The sequence below is a fragment of the Esox lucius genome, chromosome 2 (assembly GCF_011004845.1).
Source record: "Esox lucius isolate fEsoLuc1 chromosome 2, fEsoLuc1.pri, whole genome shotgun sequence".
NCBI lineage: Eukaryota > Metazoa > Chordata > Actinopteri > Esociformes > Esocidae > Esox > Esox lucius.
Window position 1 is genome coordinate 26,794,827 of NC_047570.1, and position 15,425 is coordinate 26,810,251.

At 43.6% G+C, this 15,425-nt stretch overlaps 1 protein-coding gene across 5 annotated transcripts in view; it reads left to right on the forward strand.

The window, feature by feature from the left end:
- The window catches only part of LOC105022641 (protein unc-13 homolog C), a 151,006-nt gene that overhangs the window by 19,405 nt on the left and 116,176 nt on the right, over nucleotides 1-15,425 (forward strand). For 4 of the 5 annotated variants that reach the window (XM_010891248.4, XM_013137480.4, XM_010891251.4 and 1 more), the window contains exon 1: nucleotides 8,416-9,100. The exons of the other annotated variant lie outside the window; for it this stretch is intronic. The gene's annotated coding sequence lies outside the window, so the exon portion shown is untranslated. Of the gene's footprint in view, nucleotides 1-8,415; nucleotides 9,101-15,425 lie in introns of those variants that run through there. 5 annotated transcript variants of the gene reach the window in all.

The following is a 15,425-nucleotide window of genomic DNA, read 5'->3' on the forward strand; positions in this document are numbered from 1 at the left end:
ATGTCAGCAATGCATATCTACTGTGCAATTACCTAAAACAGAAGAATAAACGCACAAAAACTCACACATACACATTTTAAAGGGGTATTTCAGTTTTTAGACCTAATGGTAGACCATATTTTCAGCTTACTTTTAGTTTTGAAGCATTACTCAGAAGGTTGTTTTGGTCAGAGATTTATTTGGCTGTCTAGTTGGGTGCAAGAGTCCTTACTGCAATGGCTGGACTCACCCCAAAACGTCTCCAGGTGAAGTTCTAAAGACAAACAGTTTTCAGGAGGAACATTTTTATATTGTTCTTTTTTCCTGTACTGTTCAAACATCTACGCCAAAATATACTTCAAATGTTTTTTTGAGGAACCTTTATCACGGAGGTTCTTTGAAAGAACTTATAAAGGGTTCCCCCACAGTTTGCAATATATAAACTTTGCTAATACTCTTGAATGTCAGTATGGTATTGAACAATAAATGTTTGTACTGATAAAAGAGGGTGTTGAGGGTACACTCAACTTTTTAGAAAAAAAGTTGTTCCAAGAGGGTCCTTCTGCTGTCCCCACAGGAGAACCCATATGGATCCCAAAATTATACATTAGATATGAAAAAACCCATTCGTTGGTACATAATTAGTAACGAAGCACTGCTGAGCTTGGCAAGTTACAATCCCAAATTACCTGGTAGAGAAATTAGACCTTTTGAGTGGATTACCAAAGTTTAACATAATAAAGAGAAATGAAAACTGTCTGACAGATCAGGTAAGCGAGGATGTGTCGCTTAGCAACATCTGCAGAACGCTTCAAACATCATGATTAGTTGTGTTAACATGCCACACTAAAGTAAAGGCTTCATTAGGGGTCTACAACAGGTAGATCACCAGCTACATGTAGCTGGCAGCTCAGTAATGAGCCAAACAATTTTGCCAAACAATTTTAAAAGAAAATTCAGAATAATCTTTATTGAGAGATTAGGTTATTGGCACATCCTAATTATATTCAGATCAGCTGATTTGCCAATAATTGATAAAAAACCAAAACAAATTGCACTGAGTGTGTAAAGAGTAGTCTGTCATTTCATTCAAGTGCTATTAAAAATCTTGCTAATGTCTTACATTGCGTAGTGGGTTTGGTGACAGCATCTGTGCAGGGCCACACTGGCATGGCCATTTCAGCTCCTGGTTTATAGCTAGGAGGAAGCACTCCATGGGCGGCCTGTTTTTATGGCAACTTTAAGTTGGATTCGTTTAGTCAGCTGGTTCCCACAGATAACTTGAAGAAAGGACGCTTTGTGCTCATCTGCTATAAGGTTCACAATAAGGCTGTGGAAGTTGTATTTCCTCAGGTGCAATTGATCATTACAGAATGTGATACAGTACCAAAGAAATCTCTAAAGTAAAAAATAAAACAGACTTCCTACACACATGTACATCCCCACCCACCCACACACCGCCCCATCCCACCCCCCCCCACACACACACACACCGCCTTATCCCACCCACCCATCCCCCCACACACACACACACACACACACTGCCCCATCCCACCCACCCATCCCCCCCCACACACACACCGCCCCATCCCACGCACACACCCACCCCACCCCCACACACACACACACACACACTGCCCCATCCCACCCACCCATTCACCCCCCCCACACACACCCACACAACGCCCCATCCCACCGCCCCATCCCCCCCCACACACACACACACACACACCGCCTCATCCCACCCACCCATCCCCCTCCCACACACACACACACACACTGCCCCATCCCACCCATCCCCCTCCCACACACACACACCCCCACATCCCACCAACCCACCCCCCTCCCACACACACACCGCCCCATCCCCCCACACACACACACCCACACACCGCCCCATCCCACCGCCCCATCCCCCCCCACACACACACACACACACCGCCTCATCCCACCCACCCATCCCCCACACACACACACACACACACCCACACACCGCCCCACCCCACCCACCCATCCCCCCACACATACACACACACCGCCCCATCCCACCCACCCATCCCCCCACACACACACACCACCACATCCCACCGACCCACCCCCCCCCCCAACACACACACACACCACCCCACAGTTTTGAAAAATGAATCTGTTTTTTCATCTGAGGACTATTTCAAAACTAAAATCCTTCCTCTCTCTTGGAGGACTTGGAGGCTGTAATACATGCACTTACATCGTCTCAAACTGATTATTGCAATTCTTTGTACTCTGGAATTTGTCTCTCATCATTTTCACGCTTGCAGCTTGTCCAGAATCCAGCTGCTAGATTGTTGACTGGTACCAGGAAGAGGGACCATATCTCCATTATACAGGCCTCTCTTCACTGGGTATCAGTCAAATATAGAATCGATTTTAAGGTGCTATTACTTGCTTTTAAGGCATTACATGGATTGTCTCCATTGTATTTTTCAGATCTCATTATGCTGTATCACTCTACCAGGCCTCTTAGATTGTCAAATCAGTTCCTTTTAAACATTCCACAGTCTCGGATGAAAACAAAAGGTGATGGTGCCTTTTCGGTTGTGGCCCCTAGACTGTGCAATAAACGGTCAATTTTTATCAGGTCATCCCCCACCACCGAGACATTTTAGTCACGTCTTAAAACTTATTTTTATTCTTTGGCGTTCGAGTCAGTTTAGGAACATTTGTGTTTAACTTAACTGTTTGTTTCTTGTTTCTATTTATTGTTGTATGTTTTGATAGATTCCATAACTTTGTACAGCACTTGGTTGTTTTTAAATGTGCTTTTTAAATAAACTGACTTGACTTCACACACACACAGCCCCACCCACACACACAACCCCATCCCACACACAAAGTCCCATCACACACACACACAGCCCCACCCACACACAAAGCCCCCTCCCACACACAAAGCCCCATCCCACACACACAGCCCCATCCCACACACACAACCCCATCACACACACACAGCCCCACCCACACACACAACCCCATCACACACACACAGCCCCGTCCCACACACACAACCCCATCCCACACACACAGCCCCGTCCCACACACAAAGCCCCATCCCACACACACAACCCCATCCCACACACAAAGCCCCATCACACACACACACAGCCCCACCCACACACAAAGCCCCCTCCCACACACAAAGCCCCATCCCACACACACAGCCCCATCCCACACACACAACCCCATCACACACACACAGCCCCACCCACACACACAACCCCATCACACACACACAGCCCCGTCCCACACACACAACCCCATCCCACACACACAGCCCCGTCCCACACACAAAGCCCCATCCCACACACAAAGCCCCATCCCACACACACAACCCCATCCCACACACACAGCCCCATCCCACACACACAACCCCATCACACACACACACACACAGCCCCACCCACACACACAACCCCATCCCACACACACAGCCCCGTCCCACACACACAACCCCATCACACACACACACAGCCCCACCCACACACAGCCCCACCCACACACACAGCTCCTCTACGCCCAGATGGAAAGTGTTAAGGTTGAGGTGTGTATTCATTTGTAGAGGGAGAGGTTTGTAGGCCTGGGGCAGTGATCCTGTTTTCTGACTCTGTCCCCATATAGGTCAGGAGAGCTCACTGAGCGTAGGGCCCACGGGGAGTGTGTGTGTGTGTGTGTCTGGTTGAAGTACCTGATGTGGTGGCAGGGGTGAGTCGAAGAGAAGCGTTTGAACCCAGGTCATGTCAGAGTCATAGGAATAATGTATAGCAGCAGCAAAGCCTCTTAGTGACACACGGGTTTACCAGTATGCCACTGCAACGTTTGAAAATTGCATAAGCACTGTTTAGGTTGGTGGGAGGGATGGTTGGACAGGGGCCCACTGTGCTCTAGCTACCCTGTTGAGGGTCAGGCGCCAGGCAACAAGGTATGGTTGTTAGTCAGATGGGCGCTCCAACAGCGTGTTGGGTACTGACTGAGCAAGCAGTGTGATAAGACGCAGAACAGCGTGTTGGGTACTGACTGAGCAAGCAGTGTGATAAGACGCAGAACAGCGTGTTGGGTACTGACTGAGCAAGCAGTGTGATAAGACGCAGAACAGCGTGTTGGGTACTGACTGAGCAAGCAGTGTGATAAGACGCAGAACAGCGTGTTGGGTACTGACTGAGCAAGCAGTGTGATAAGACGCAGAACATCTTCGCCGACAAGGCATGGCCCGATCTGAAGTGTACGTCCAAGCCCGCTAATATTTGCTGGGATTTGCTGCAAAGGGGGGTGGTGGGAGAGGGGCAGTGGACAGAAGACATTGCATTTTATATTCTATGAAATTGTGAGTGTTTTGCATTCCAGGATGTCATGCATTTCTTTCCATTTTATCCAGGGCCTTTAATCAATTAGAAAAACATCCCTCCTCTAACTTTAGTCCTCGGTGACCTGGAAAATAATAGGTGGTTGAGTGGTCAAAGAGTGTCATTTTGTTAGCAGGCAAATGCAGGCGTCCTCCCTTCCTTGTCAGTCATGTGTATTACACTGTAGTAACGCTCTGAAATCTGCACCTGACAGAGGTACTTTATGCAGTACCCCCTGACAGAGGAGAGTAGGCAAGTGTTTCATAACAAAGAGGCACTTATAATTTGATCTGTAAAATGACTAACATTCCTTTTTTTACCTTCCAAAATTATTTAAGAATACACCCCTCTAAACTGCATTTGCCTGAGGACGTGCAAATGGAGAACAAGTCTAATTTCAAACAACTGCGTATATGTCCACTTTCAAACTCTTCAGGGCCTCTCCTTGATTACCTTCGACCTGTTTCAAAAGAAGAAAGAGGAAGGAGAATACAAAGGAGTCAAGTAAATCTAATTGATGAAGGGCCTAGTCAAATTAGCTGCACACTATTGAGGAAGAGAATGGTCTTTCGAGACCCATATGTCCAACAAAAGGTGGGCCCTCTTTCCCAGAATTAAAGATTGTCAGGAATCAATGCAATTGAGCATTAATGAATGATTAAATAAAGCATTATAGCTCAGAGAGATGAGTTTAGTGTGTTAGTATTTGTTGCAGAGGAAACTATATGGTAGAGATGGCATTAAAATGGCATCACTATAATACAATTTTGTTGTAATCTGATTTCAAGTGGCCTTAATTGAAACCCCTTTTGACTTATATTTCAACTGCTGGGAGGCTGTCTGAAGTTATTTGATTAGTTTTTTGATAATTGATGTGTGTTTGTTGTTGTTCTGTTTTACTCTGGTTGATTGTATGTATAATCTAGCCGTGGCTTTTGGAAGTGGACCTTAGTGTTGTCGTACTGACGTTTGTTTTAGGTCAAATATGAATAATACTATGTGTTTATTTAACCTTGAAGAGATCCCTTTGTGATTATTCATGTGTATCAAGATGATCTTCTGTCTTTTGTTTGTTATAGAATCCCTGTGGGTAGAGCATTTCTGGTGAGTTATCTTGCTCACAACTTGAATCAGTCTGCTGCTTTCAAATTCATAAACAATATATTTAAGTCATTATGCAATTTCTTCTCCAGAGTGACTTCACAGTTACTGCATTCATAAGATACAAAAAGAGAAGGTTCCTGGAAGAACATGTGGAGGTTCTTTAAATTTAAACTATGTGGGAACCCCTAAAAGTTATCTGAGGTACCCTGTGAAAGATTGCTTGATGGTTGCTTGAAAAACATTTGAAGACCCTTTGGGGTAACAGTTGAGTCAGGTTTTCATCTAAAGATTCTCTGAGATCCTCTAAGGTCCTTTTCCTTTTAGACTGTAGGTGGGATAACTAAGTATATTTTTACTTATTGTAGCTTATCAGCAAAGGGAATAAAAGGGATCAAGAAATTTAGTTGGAGCTGGTTTCAGCCCTAGAGTGCCAGGACAGAGAAGAGCTTTAACATGCTTTGATGGATGTTAGGGCCAAGACACCAAAGGTGGCAAAACAAAATTCTGCGGCACGTGTGCAGGGTTTAGGCATTGCCTGATGGCAGGGAGCGGCATTCCTCTCCTACTTCGGAGGCAAGCACCATGGTCTTGCGTGGTTCTACTCTTCCATGCTGTCTTCATTATGGTGGAACCAGCGGCCACTTGACGATACGACAATCCCTTGATCATCAGACAGAAGAATAGAAAGAGGTGAGGAAAAAGTAAAAGGATTACACGTCTTCTGGAAGTTACATTTTCCATTTTCGCTAAGCCATCTGGAGATAATCTGAAGAAATGAGTTGCCCTGCGGCACCACCATGATGACAAGATCCTTCCTGAACATAATCAGATGAAGTGAGAGCAGCATGAGTAGCGGTGTTCTCTGGACTAATCCATGTCTCCATCAAGGTCAAAAAGTTAAATGACTAGAGAGCGGCTTGTTGAGCAGCTTGTTGACAGACTAACAACGCTACTGGAGACCAGGAATTCCACAAAGGTTGTGCAGGCAGGTTGACACTATATTAGAAGAATTGAAGTCATGTGGTAGAGAGTGTCTGTCTCTTGATCCTAGTTCATGTCAACAATCAGCTGGAACATATGAGCAGACAGCACTTAAAAGTAGATGGCCCCTTGCTAGCAAATGGCACTACTAACAACAACAGATGAACACAAAATATAACACATTATCCGTCCTGGAGAGAGCTGGAATCCACTACAAGGAGGAGCCTGAGATGTTGGTTATATATACAGAAAAGAGGAGAAATCTCTTTACCAATAAAGACAATAAATGATCCTGCCATCCGCAAATTTAAGCAGTCAGCAGTCATAGGCATGTACAGAAGCATTTTAACTATTTTCAAAGCATTTTGTTTCTATTGAATGTAAACATATAGACTCTTATTTGAACAATATAAAATAAACATTGATTGGCTGGTTTGTTGCTGCTACATTTTCATTTTATTTGTATTCCTTCTATGACCAGTAGGGGGTGTGCAGCAGCCATGTACATCACCTTAACATCCTTCTGTCTTTCCCTTTTTTCCCTTTTCATTCCCTCCCCTTCTCCCTGTCTGGTGGAACTATGTGGCCGGGGGAGAAAATGTGATCTAGCTGGAAGGCCAGACAATTAGTGGCCAGTGGAAAGATAGCATGACAACATCTCAGAGAGGGAGAGGGAGGGGGAGAGGAACTCTGAATGCGCAGAAAACAAGAAAAGGGTGAACAGGTTGACAGACATTTGAATTTGAGAAAAAGAAGAGACGGAGAGTTTTACATTGAAGAGAGAGAGATAGAGAGGGAGGGAAAGAAAAAGAAGAAAGATTTCACCAGCTTTTGGGGATTGAATCAGCAATAGGTTCATAAATACTCACATAGGTATTTGATGATTATCAAGGTAGGAAATAAATGTGTATAGGTAAAGGGGAGAAGAGAAACATCTTTGTGTTAAGTTCATTCTTAAGGTTAGTGTTAGAAATAATGTACGGTATAAAATCCTGACCGGTATAGTTACAGGTTTAAGGTCTAAAGTAGGCTTTATGCAAAAACAATCTGTATCTTAATGGATTGGAATTTAAGAGACATTTGCATTAGAGTCTGTTGCTTAGCTGTCCATCCACCATCCCTGTCCACAACCCAGATAACCACCCGTCTACCTAATGCAGCCTATTTATTTGAAACAGCGCTGATTGTAGCCCATAGTGGCCAATTTTCAAGTCATACAGTTATGGACGTTTTACCCTGCTGGACAAACGTCTAATTCAGAAGTCGATCCGATGTGAACTGTCTTGAAACCAAGGCAGGCTTCGAAAGATACTATAGAACTGAATACTATAGCAGAGCTTGTCTGGTATTATTTGAATCAGTTTACGACCCATGAAGAAATTACATAAAAACATACACGTTTTAGCAATTGTCGGTTGCAAATGTGTCCATTATAATGCAATAGGATAATGTCGAATAACATATTAATCTCAAGAATATAATTCCTACATTTCATCTCATGCTCATGATAATATTTAAAATGTCATAATTCGTCAATGAATAAACGGAATTTGAAATTAGCAATCATGTATGATGAAAGCCGGTGAGAGACATAATTGGATGATGTGTGTGTGTGTGTGTGTCTGCGTGTGTGTGTGTGTGTGTGTGTCTGTGTGTGCGGGGAGCAGCAGAAACGGAGAGGGGGATGGGAGAGTTGCAGAGACAGATGATGGATGCTAGTAGAATGCTGTTGGTCTGACTAGAGGTCTTGCTACATTTATGAAGGGGAGTGAGACATGATTCTCTGTATGTGTGTGTGTTTGTAGGGGATATAGCAAAACCCCTTTCCCTTGCATCACGCACACACACGCGCACACACACACACACTAAGCCTCTGCCATCCTCAGCTTCCAGCTCACCCCCCCCCCCCGCCCCCCTCACTGCTGTCACGTGTGTGCGATCCGCGGCTGTGAGCTCATTCCTGTCAGCCCAGTGCAGCGAGCAGGGAGAGAGACACCGCTGCTCCCTCACCTCCCCGTTAGTCCATCTGAGGGGGTCTGACACGCTCTGCAATCCAGCAGGAGGCACCAAAGCCGGGCAGGAGCCCTACCACCTCCCCCTCTCTGTCTGCTGGGTCCCCTGGGCTACGCACCGCGTGCCGAGGGCGTGTAGGTGATGTGTGTTAGATGAGCCAAGCCACTCACACAAGCAGCAAGAATACGTGCTGAGAGGAAGAACACGCGTCCCTTCACCACATCTGCACACAGAACCAGAGGACCGAGGGTGGAAGGAAGGAAACAGTGGTAGAATATAAGCCCGACGGCAACTGCCGCGGACGGAGGCGTGGAGGAGAGGCGTGTGACAGCCTAGTGTGCGTGGAGCTCAGACAGACTTGCAGTGGGAAGTGAGGAAGACTGTGGAATGTAGACGCTGCCGGTCAGAGGGACACGATGCTCTGAGCCGTGGCATTAAAAGGGGAACCTCTCCGTCTCTTTCTCTCCTCCCAGCACACGGAGGGAAGAAACGTTAGCTGCTAGCCGCATCTCCCCGCCGCTCTGCTCAGCCGACACTCCGTCTCTCTTTTCCCCTCCTCTCGCACCACGGTCTCCCAGGAGATTACACACACTGGATTTTGCAGTCAGCCACTGTTCGGCTTGCACTAGGCATTTACTAATCAGGTATGTATGAATCGTGCGTGTGGGGCTGTGTGTGCGTGTGTGAGTGTGTCTGTACAGTATATAGGGACAGCATGCATGTGAATGTGAGTCAGTTCTATCCTTCTTGTTGCTTCCCTTCCCATCCCTCGCAGCTCACAGGCTTCATGTGGACCTCAGTGGTCCAGTGGTCCTGTGATGGAGTCATTACCCGAGACTCTGACATCGTACACATTGTCCGACGACATGCTGACATCATTGTGATTATTGTAGGTCGATTTATATTTTCGCCAAATACTGGTACATCTGCAGATCGCACATATTTTACAGTCTTTACCTCAGTCCACTTTCTAATTTTGCAAGCTACATTTTTGCTTTCAGTGAGAAGTCATGTGAGCTGTTTTCAGAGTGGGTTTCACACCAGCGTATTACCGTATGTCACAGCGGGAAAAGGCACAGAGACGTTCTTATTCAAGACGACTAAGAGAGGCAAGGCTGGGATTATAGACGGAAAGGGGGGTGAGCTGGGAGGGTCCAGTGTTAATTGAGTGTTATGGCAGTGTTTCGCTTGTCTAATGTAACATTCTTTGGTATTTGAGCATTACACTATTAACCTTGTTTCTCACTCTGTGTGGAAGTGACCCAGTGTATCTAGGTTAGCAGCTACAGTTCCTGTAGTAGACTGAATTAGTAGAGTGTACAGACAGATGTGCTCTTAGTTACAGTAGTAGATACAGTACAGGTAGATCTCCCCCTTCTGAACAAAAAACACTATCACAGACAGAAACACCTCCATTCACCAACTCCATTTATAGATTGAATTGTACTGAAATTCTGCTGCTAATGGTAAATCCAACCAATTGTAGATCAGACATGTAGATATACAGCACAAAGATCAAACATGTAGATATACATCATATAGATCTGACTTTGTGGGTGTGTTATGCTATTGATTACTAGGACCGTGGCAGGGCGTGGAGCTATTACTGCTATTATCACTGTTCTGAAAATGTTCACACACACAAACACACAAGCGCACAGAGAAACCCCGCTGACATTAACCACTAACACGCTTATGCACTTGATGCCAAGGGGCGTGATATTACACTGATCGCCATGTTCCCCCCATCAATAGTAGTCATGTGGTGACAGAGAGCAGCCAGGCTGTGACTCAGGTGTGCGGACAAGTGACAGGCAGGGAGACACAAATAAAGAGAGAGACAGGCAGAGAGAAGGAGAAAGGGAGAGAAAAGGAGAGGAAAAAAAGAAAAAGCCAGGGACAAAAAGAGAGAGGGAGTGAGAGAGACAGAGAATCACATAGAGAGTAAGAAAGGAGGAGAGGTAGAAAAAGGGGGGGGGGGGCATGGAGGGATGCAGAGTGAAAGAGACATAAATGGTGGGGGGGGGGGGGGGGTACGGAGAGAGAGGGAGGAAGCGAGACGGAGACTGAGAGACACATAAAGGGGGGTGAGGGTGGGGGACAGAGATAAAGCGATATGGGGAGAGAGAGAGAGAGATGGAGGGAGGACTAAAAGGCTGTAGTAAGAGTAGTGTTACCAGGGCTGTAGATTATAGTAATGGTGGGAGGGTGGGGCTGAGGCTCTGTGAAGCCTGTAGAGTATATGTCACAACCTTTCATACTGAGCTCTGACTCACACACTCCTCTGACTCACACACACGCGCACACACACACAGCAGGGATTGCACAGATTGCACAGGGAAAGCCCAGCGTTTTATATTTTACTGCTTGACAACAGTAGGAAATGATCAATGCCAAGAATCACATAATATAATGTGTTGTTTATTCCTGCCATATGTTTAAAAGGAAACATGCACAGACATTTGGGCTTGTGCCTTCCTCAGTGAGATAGAGAGAGAGAGAGAGTATGACTCACAGCTCCGTCATAGAGTGTCTGCTGAAAAACATATAGTTGAACACAATCCAACCTTGTTGTCAGTTATAGTAAATTACAGTAACGGTTATATAGTCATCTTCACAGTGGTCTTCGCAGTGTATCCAAGACGTTTAGTGTCATCTGTTATTATTATAAACGCATCCATAAAACCTCACTTATGAACCATTCATCTCCTTATGTGAAGTATATAATTAAACATTTCTACAATAAAGATTCATACAGTGTATTAAAAGATCTGACTTGTAAAAGAGGTCCTCTGACCTCAGTAGGAACCCAAAAAAGTTAAAAGGTAAGGTTGAATATCCACAGTATAGATTAGGCACAGTCCATTGTGCATTCTAAGTTACAAAGCAGCAGTCTCTGTATGTCGTGGCATATTTTGATTGGCCATATCAGCCTCTATGGCAAGAACCAACCGGGCATTATGTGTGTAGACATTTATTACCTCAAAGCCCCCATTATTGGCCAAACAATAATTGTTCTGCACAAACTCCTCCATTTATACAGGTCCACTGGGCAAACGATGGACAAGCCCACCTGGCATTTGTCCAAACTGCCAGTCTTTTCCGGCAAAAAAGAATCAGCTATCTAGCAAAAGGACACTGTTGCTTCAGTGTGTAAGCCCTGACGATTCCCGGACCAAATAACTTGACAGCAACATAAAAAATAGGTAACTTTTGAAATATTTATTTAAATAAAGTATACATTAAACTGGGAGTGACACAATGTATTAGGACAATGTTGCCTCTCTCTTGATTTTCTGGTTCATTAAGAAGGCTAAACTTGCACATGAGTTGCTTTTTGTCATTGTTAAATAGAACATTCAACAGAAAAGTCTATATTTCTCAAAAACACAGTTATTTCAGAATGTGATAAAGCTTTTCAGGACAGCCCACACGACATCTGCCCTGTCTGCTGATTGGTTAGTGAGCCATGTTAGTAATCAATCTGTAATTAGCTGATTAGAGAAAAAGAAAATGTCTGCCATATCTTTCGCTCATGCCCACAGATCATTGCCCATCTAATGTGATTATATAAAAATATCTCCAGGGTCCCATAAAGTGATTTGCACATCAAGTTTTCCTGAGGGAGAGAGAGAGAGTGAGAGAATGACAAAACTAACATCCCGATTCCAGAAGGAGCATTTCATGAAAGAAAACTCAGCTGTTTAATATGATTGTTGAGTTGCAATATTCCTCCCAGATTCCCAGGCACATAGCTCTTTGATTCAAAACTCTCTCTGACTTAAACTGAAACAGCCACAAGTCAGAACCGACTCCAATTACAATCCCCACAGTAGTGTCTCAAGTCAGTGAACATTTGTAATAGTGCAATGTCAGGAGAGGAAAAGAAAAAGGACAACAATGAAATGCGTCATATCGGTCAGAGTGGCCAGTCAACGTGCAATCACACTACTCACAATGGTCTGCAGGTTTTACAGTAATACTATAACCCTTTGAGATGAATCATCTCCATAAGGACTCCTTTATAGATTGTGAATAGTGCTTTACAATAGCTATATAAAGGCTGTGCATCATTTTACCTGGTGTCCATTCATCATCACACTGAGACTTTGATTATGCAAACAGTAGTAGGTCTTACAAAATATTATAGAGCATTTTCAAATAGTGTATTGGAATGGAAGATGTTAGAACAGAAAGGTTTGATTGTTAAATGCGTATCTGATCTTCGACTGGAATGTCCGTTAATATAGTCACATGAGGGCTTTGGTATTAAAATAGAGGGTTAAAATGTTTTACAGAAGGTGTTACAACAGAGAGCACTGTAAAGGATTGTTGATAGTAACATGATTAACATAGGTTTTGGTGTTATTTCAACTCACACTGAGCACTTGATTATCTCTATCTGATATCTATTAGATATTTGATTTTAATGTATCTTTCCAGATTTTCCCTTTTTTCTGTCCCCTCTCCAATTTAGTGATATTCAACCGTACCTAAAACCCAGTCTCATTGCAGTAACTACCAATGGACATGGAAGAGTTGAATATTGTGCCCTTTGCCCTATCTTTGCCCTATCAATGCCCTATGCATCCGTGCCAAATCCTTTTGCTTTTTAGTACATCGTTCATGCAAACAGGAAGTTGGATAAGGGCGTTGCTTCCCTGATTGACCTGTTAGCTTTCGCAAGGCACCACCTGAGGGTGTCACTAAAGCCAAATGAGACAACGTAATCCCTGCTGACAATGTCACCCCCAACCCTGGGCGATGCTTGGCCATTGTCCGCTCTGTCACTTAGAGAGTGCTGATCGGATTTATAACACTTTGACCTGCTGATTTGGTTGATGAGATAAAGATCTGATTCACTGATTTTTCTATCCTTTGCGCTCTCCTAAAGGAGCATAAAATTACGCTTCAGTTATTTAAATATTTATTCATGGTTAACATACAACTCCACCCCCAATGTTATAATATGCAGTTGTATCTACATCGTGCCTCATTGCAACAACTCCCAAAGGATAAAGTAATTATTCTGTAGATGCGTCATGCAAACACATAAAATAAAATATATATTAAAAATTGTATTCCATATCATTTTAGTTACACACAGTACATTGACAAGAAAGATAAGTGTACAGTATTTGATTCCAGTGTTAGAGGATAGCACATTAACGTTTTCAAGAAAACACTTATGTCCAAAGTGCTCCTCCTACGACATTTAGTGTTTTGAGGTCCAGGAGTGATAGTCTTAATCTGGATGTGTGAAATAAGCCCTGGCCTGCAGGTCTGTCTGGCCAGAGTCCAGGCAGAACATACCAAGGATGAATGATGAACAGGGCTCCTTCCCAAATGGCACCAGGTTCCCTATATAGTGCTTTAGTTTTGAGGATATAGAGTGCCATTTAGGATACAGCCCAGGAGAACTCTGACCTCTCTGAGTAGACAATTACATTAGAGTCACATTACACTGGAGAAGGAGCAGTGTCAGTCCGTCACAGCCCAGCAATGTGTATGCATCCAAAATGGCACCCCATTCTTTATGTAGCCTGCATAACACTCTGGCTACTGGATCAAATGTGCAAAGAAAAGGCTTGGCTGAACACTCATTGTTGGGGTTATTACAAAATCTGAAATGTATATTCAACTATTGCAGATTTCTTGATCCAATATATAGTATCATCACTGTTTTATTATCTGGAATGTTTTTAAAATGTCAGTTGAAAGCATAGCACTTTGCATAGTCACATGTTGCCTGAATGGTTTACAGAGCCCTGCAATTAAAACCTTTTTGAAAAAAGAATAATCACAATAAAAGAGAGAAACCATTTACAAATTGTGTAAAATCATAGAAACAATTAAAACTTGTCAGGTCAAATGTTTGTAGTAAAAATATTCAAAGAAAGGCTGCCTGATTCAAAGAAACATATACTTAATAAAGGAAAAACTGTTCTGGTGAGTACCCAGTCAGCTACTGAAACTATATCCCAATTTGTGGCTCATAAACCCATTTGTTCTTAAGTTGTCCTTATTTCTGAGGGATAAAACTGACTTTTTGAAAAACATACATTCCCTACAAGGAACTGCGCTTACTTTAATATTATGTGTGCAATGCACATACGTAGTATATACACTAATATCGCTTACTGTAGGATGTTGGACGCTTTATGACCCCCCCCCCCCCCCTCCCATTTGCAACAAATGACACATTTATTTATAGGGAAGCTTGAAGAAGATGTTGTTTAAAATGGTAATGAGTTTTCAGAGTTAATGTAATGTTGGTTTCAGTATACTCATTACTTTTTCCTAATTTCAGTGGCACTTAAGAGCAAATGGGAAAGTTCAAACGGTTTTCATTATTTCCAGGTTACCTACTATTCGTTTCAATGTTGTAGTGACTGTAGCAAGGATGCAAAGACAAAGGGCTTCAGACTTTGGTGCATCGCAAAAAAATGTCATACATTGTTTATGGATGCACGACACCAATACCAGTATCGGGCCGATACTGGGCTCATGTACTTGTACTCGTACTCCTAGAAATATGCCGATATCACGCACCGTAAGTATAGAATATAGAACTCTTATTGGTAGAGTGGGAAGATGGAGATGTCAGCAATGACACAAGTATGCAGAGTGCAAGCTCTGCTCTGCTAAATTGTCTAGAGGAGCAAAGGAAAAACACTAATTTAACACAAGCAATTTGATCAAACATCTTTAGAAACAACACAGCGCAGAGTTCAAGGAGTATGCTAATGCTAGCAGCGCAGAACCACAACAACAGCTAACTTTGCAGCAAACACTGGAGAAGCAAAATAAAATGTCCAGACAGCCCGCGGGCAGAAAAAAAATGAAAGAGCTGATCAGCTCGCAGAGATCATTGCACCCGATGTCCAGCCATTGTCGGTTGTTGATAATGTGGGATTTTGATGGTAATGGTAATTTTTATGGGAGAATACTGCCTTATTAAAGCTGCAT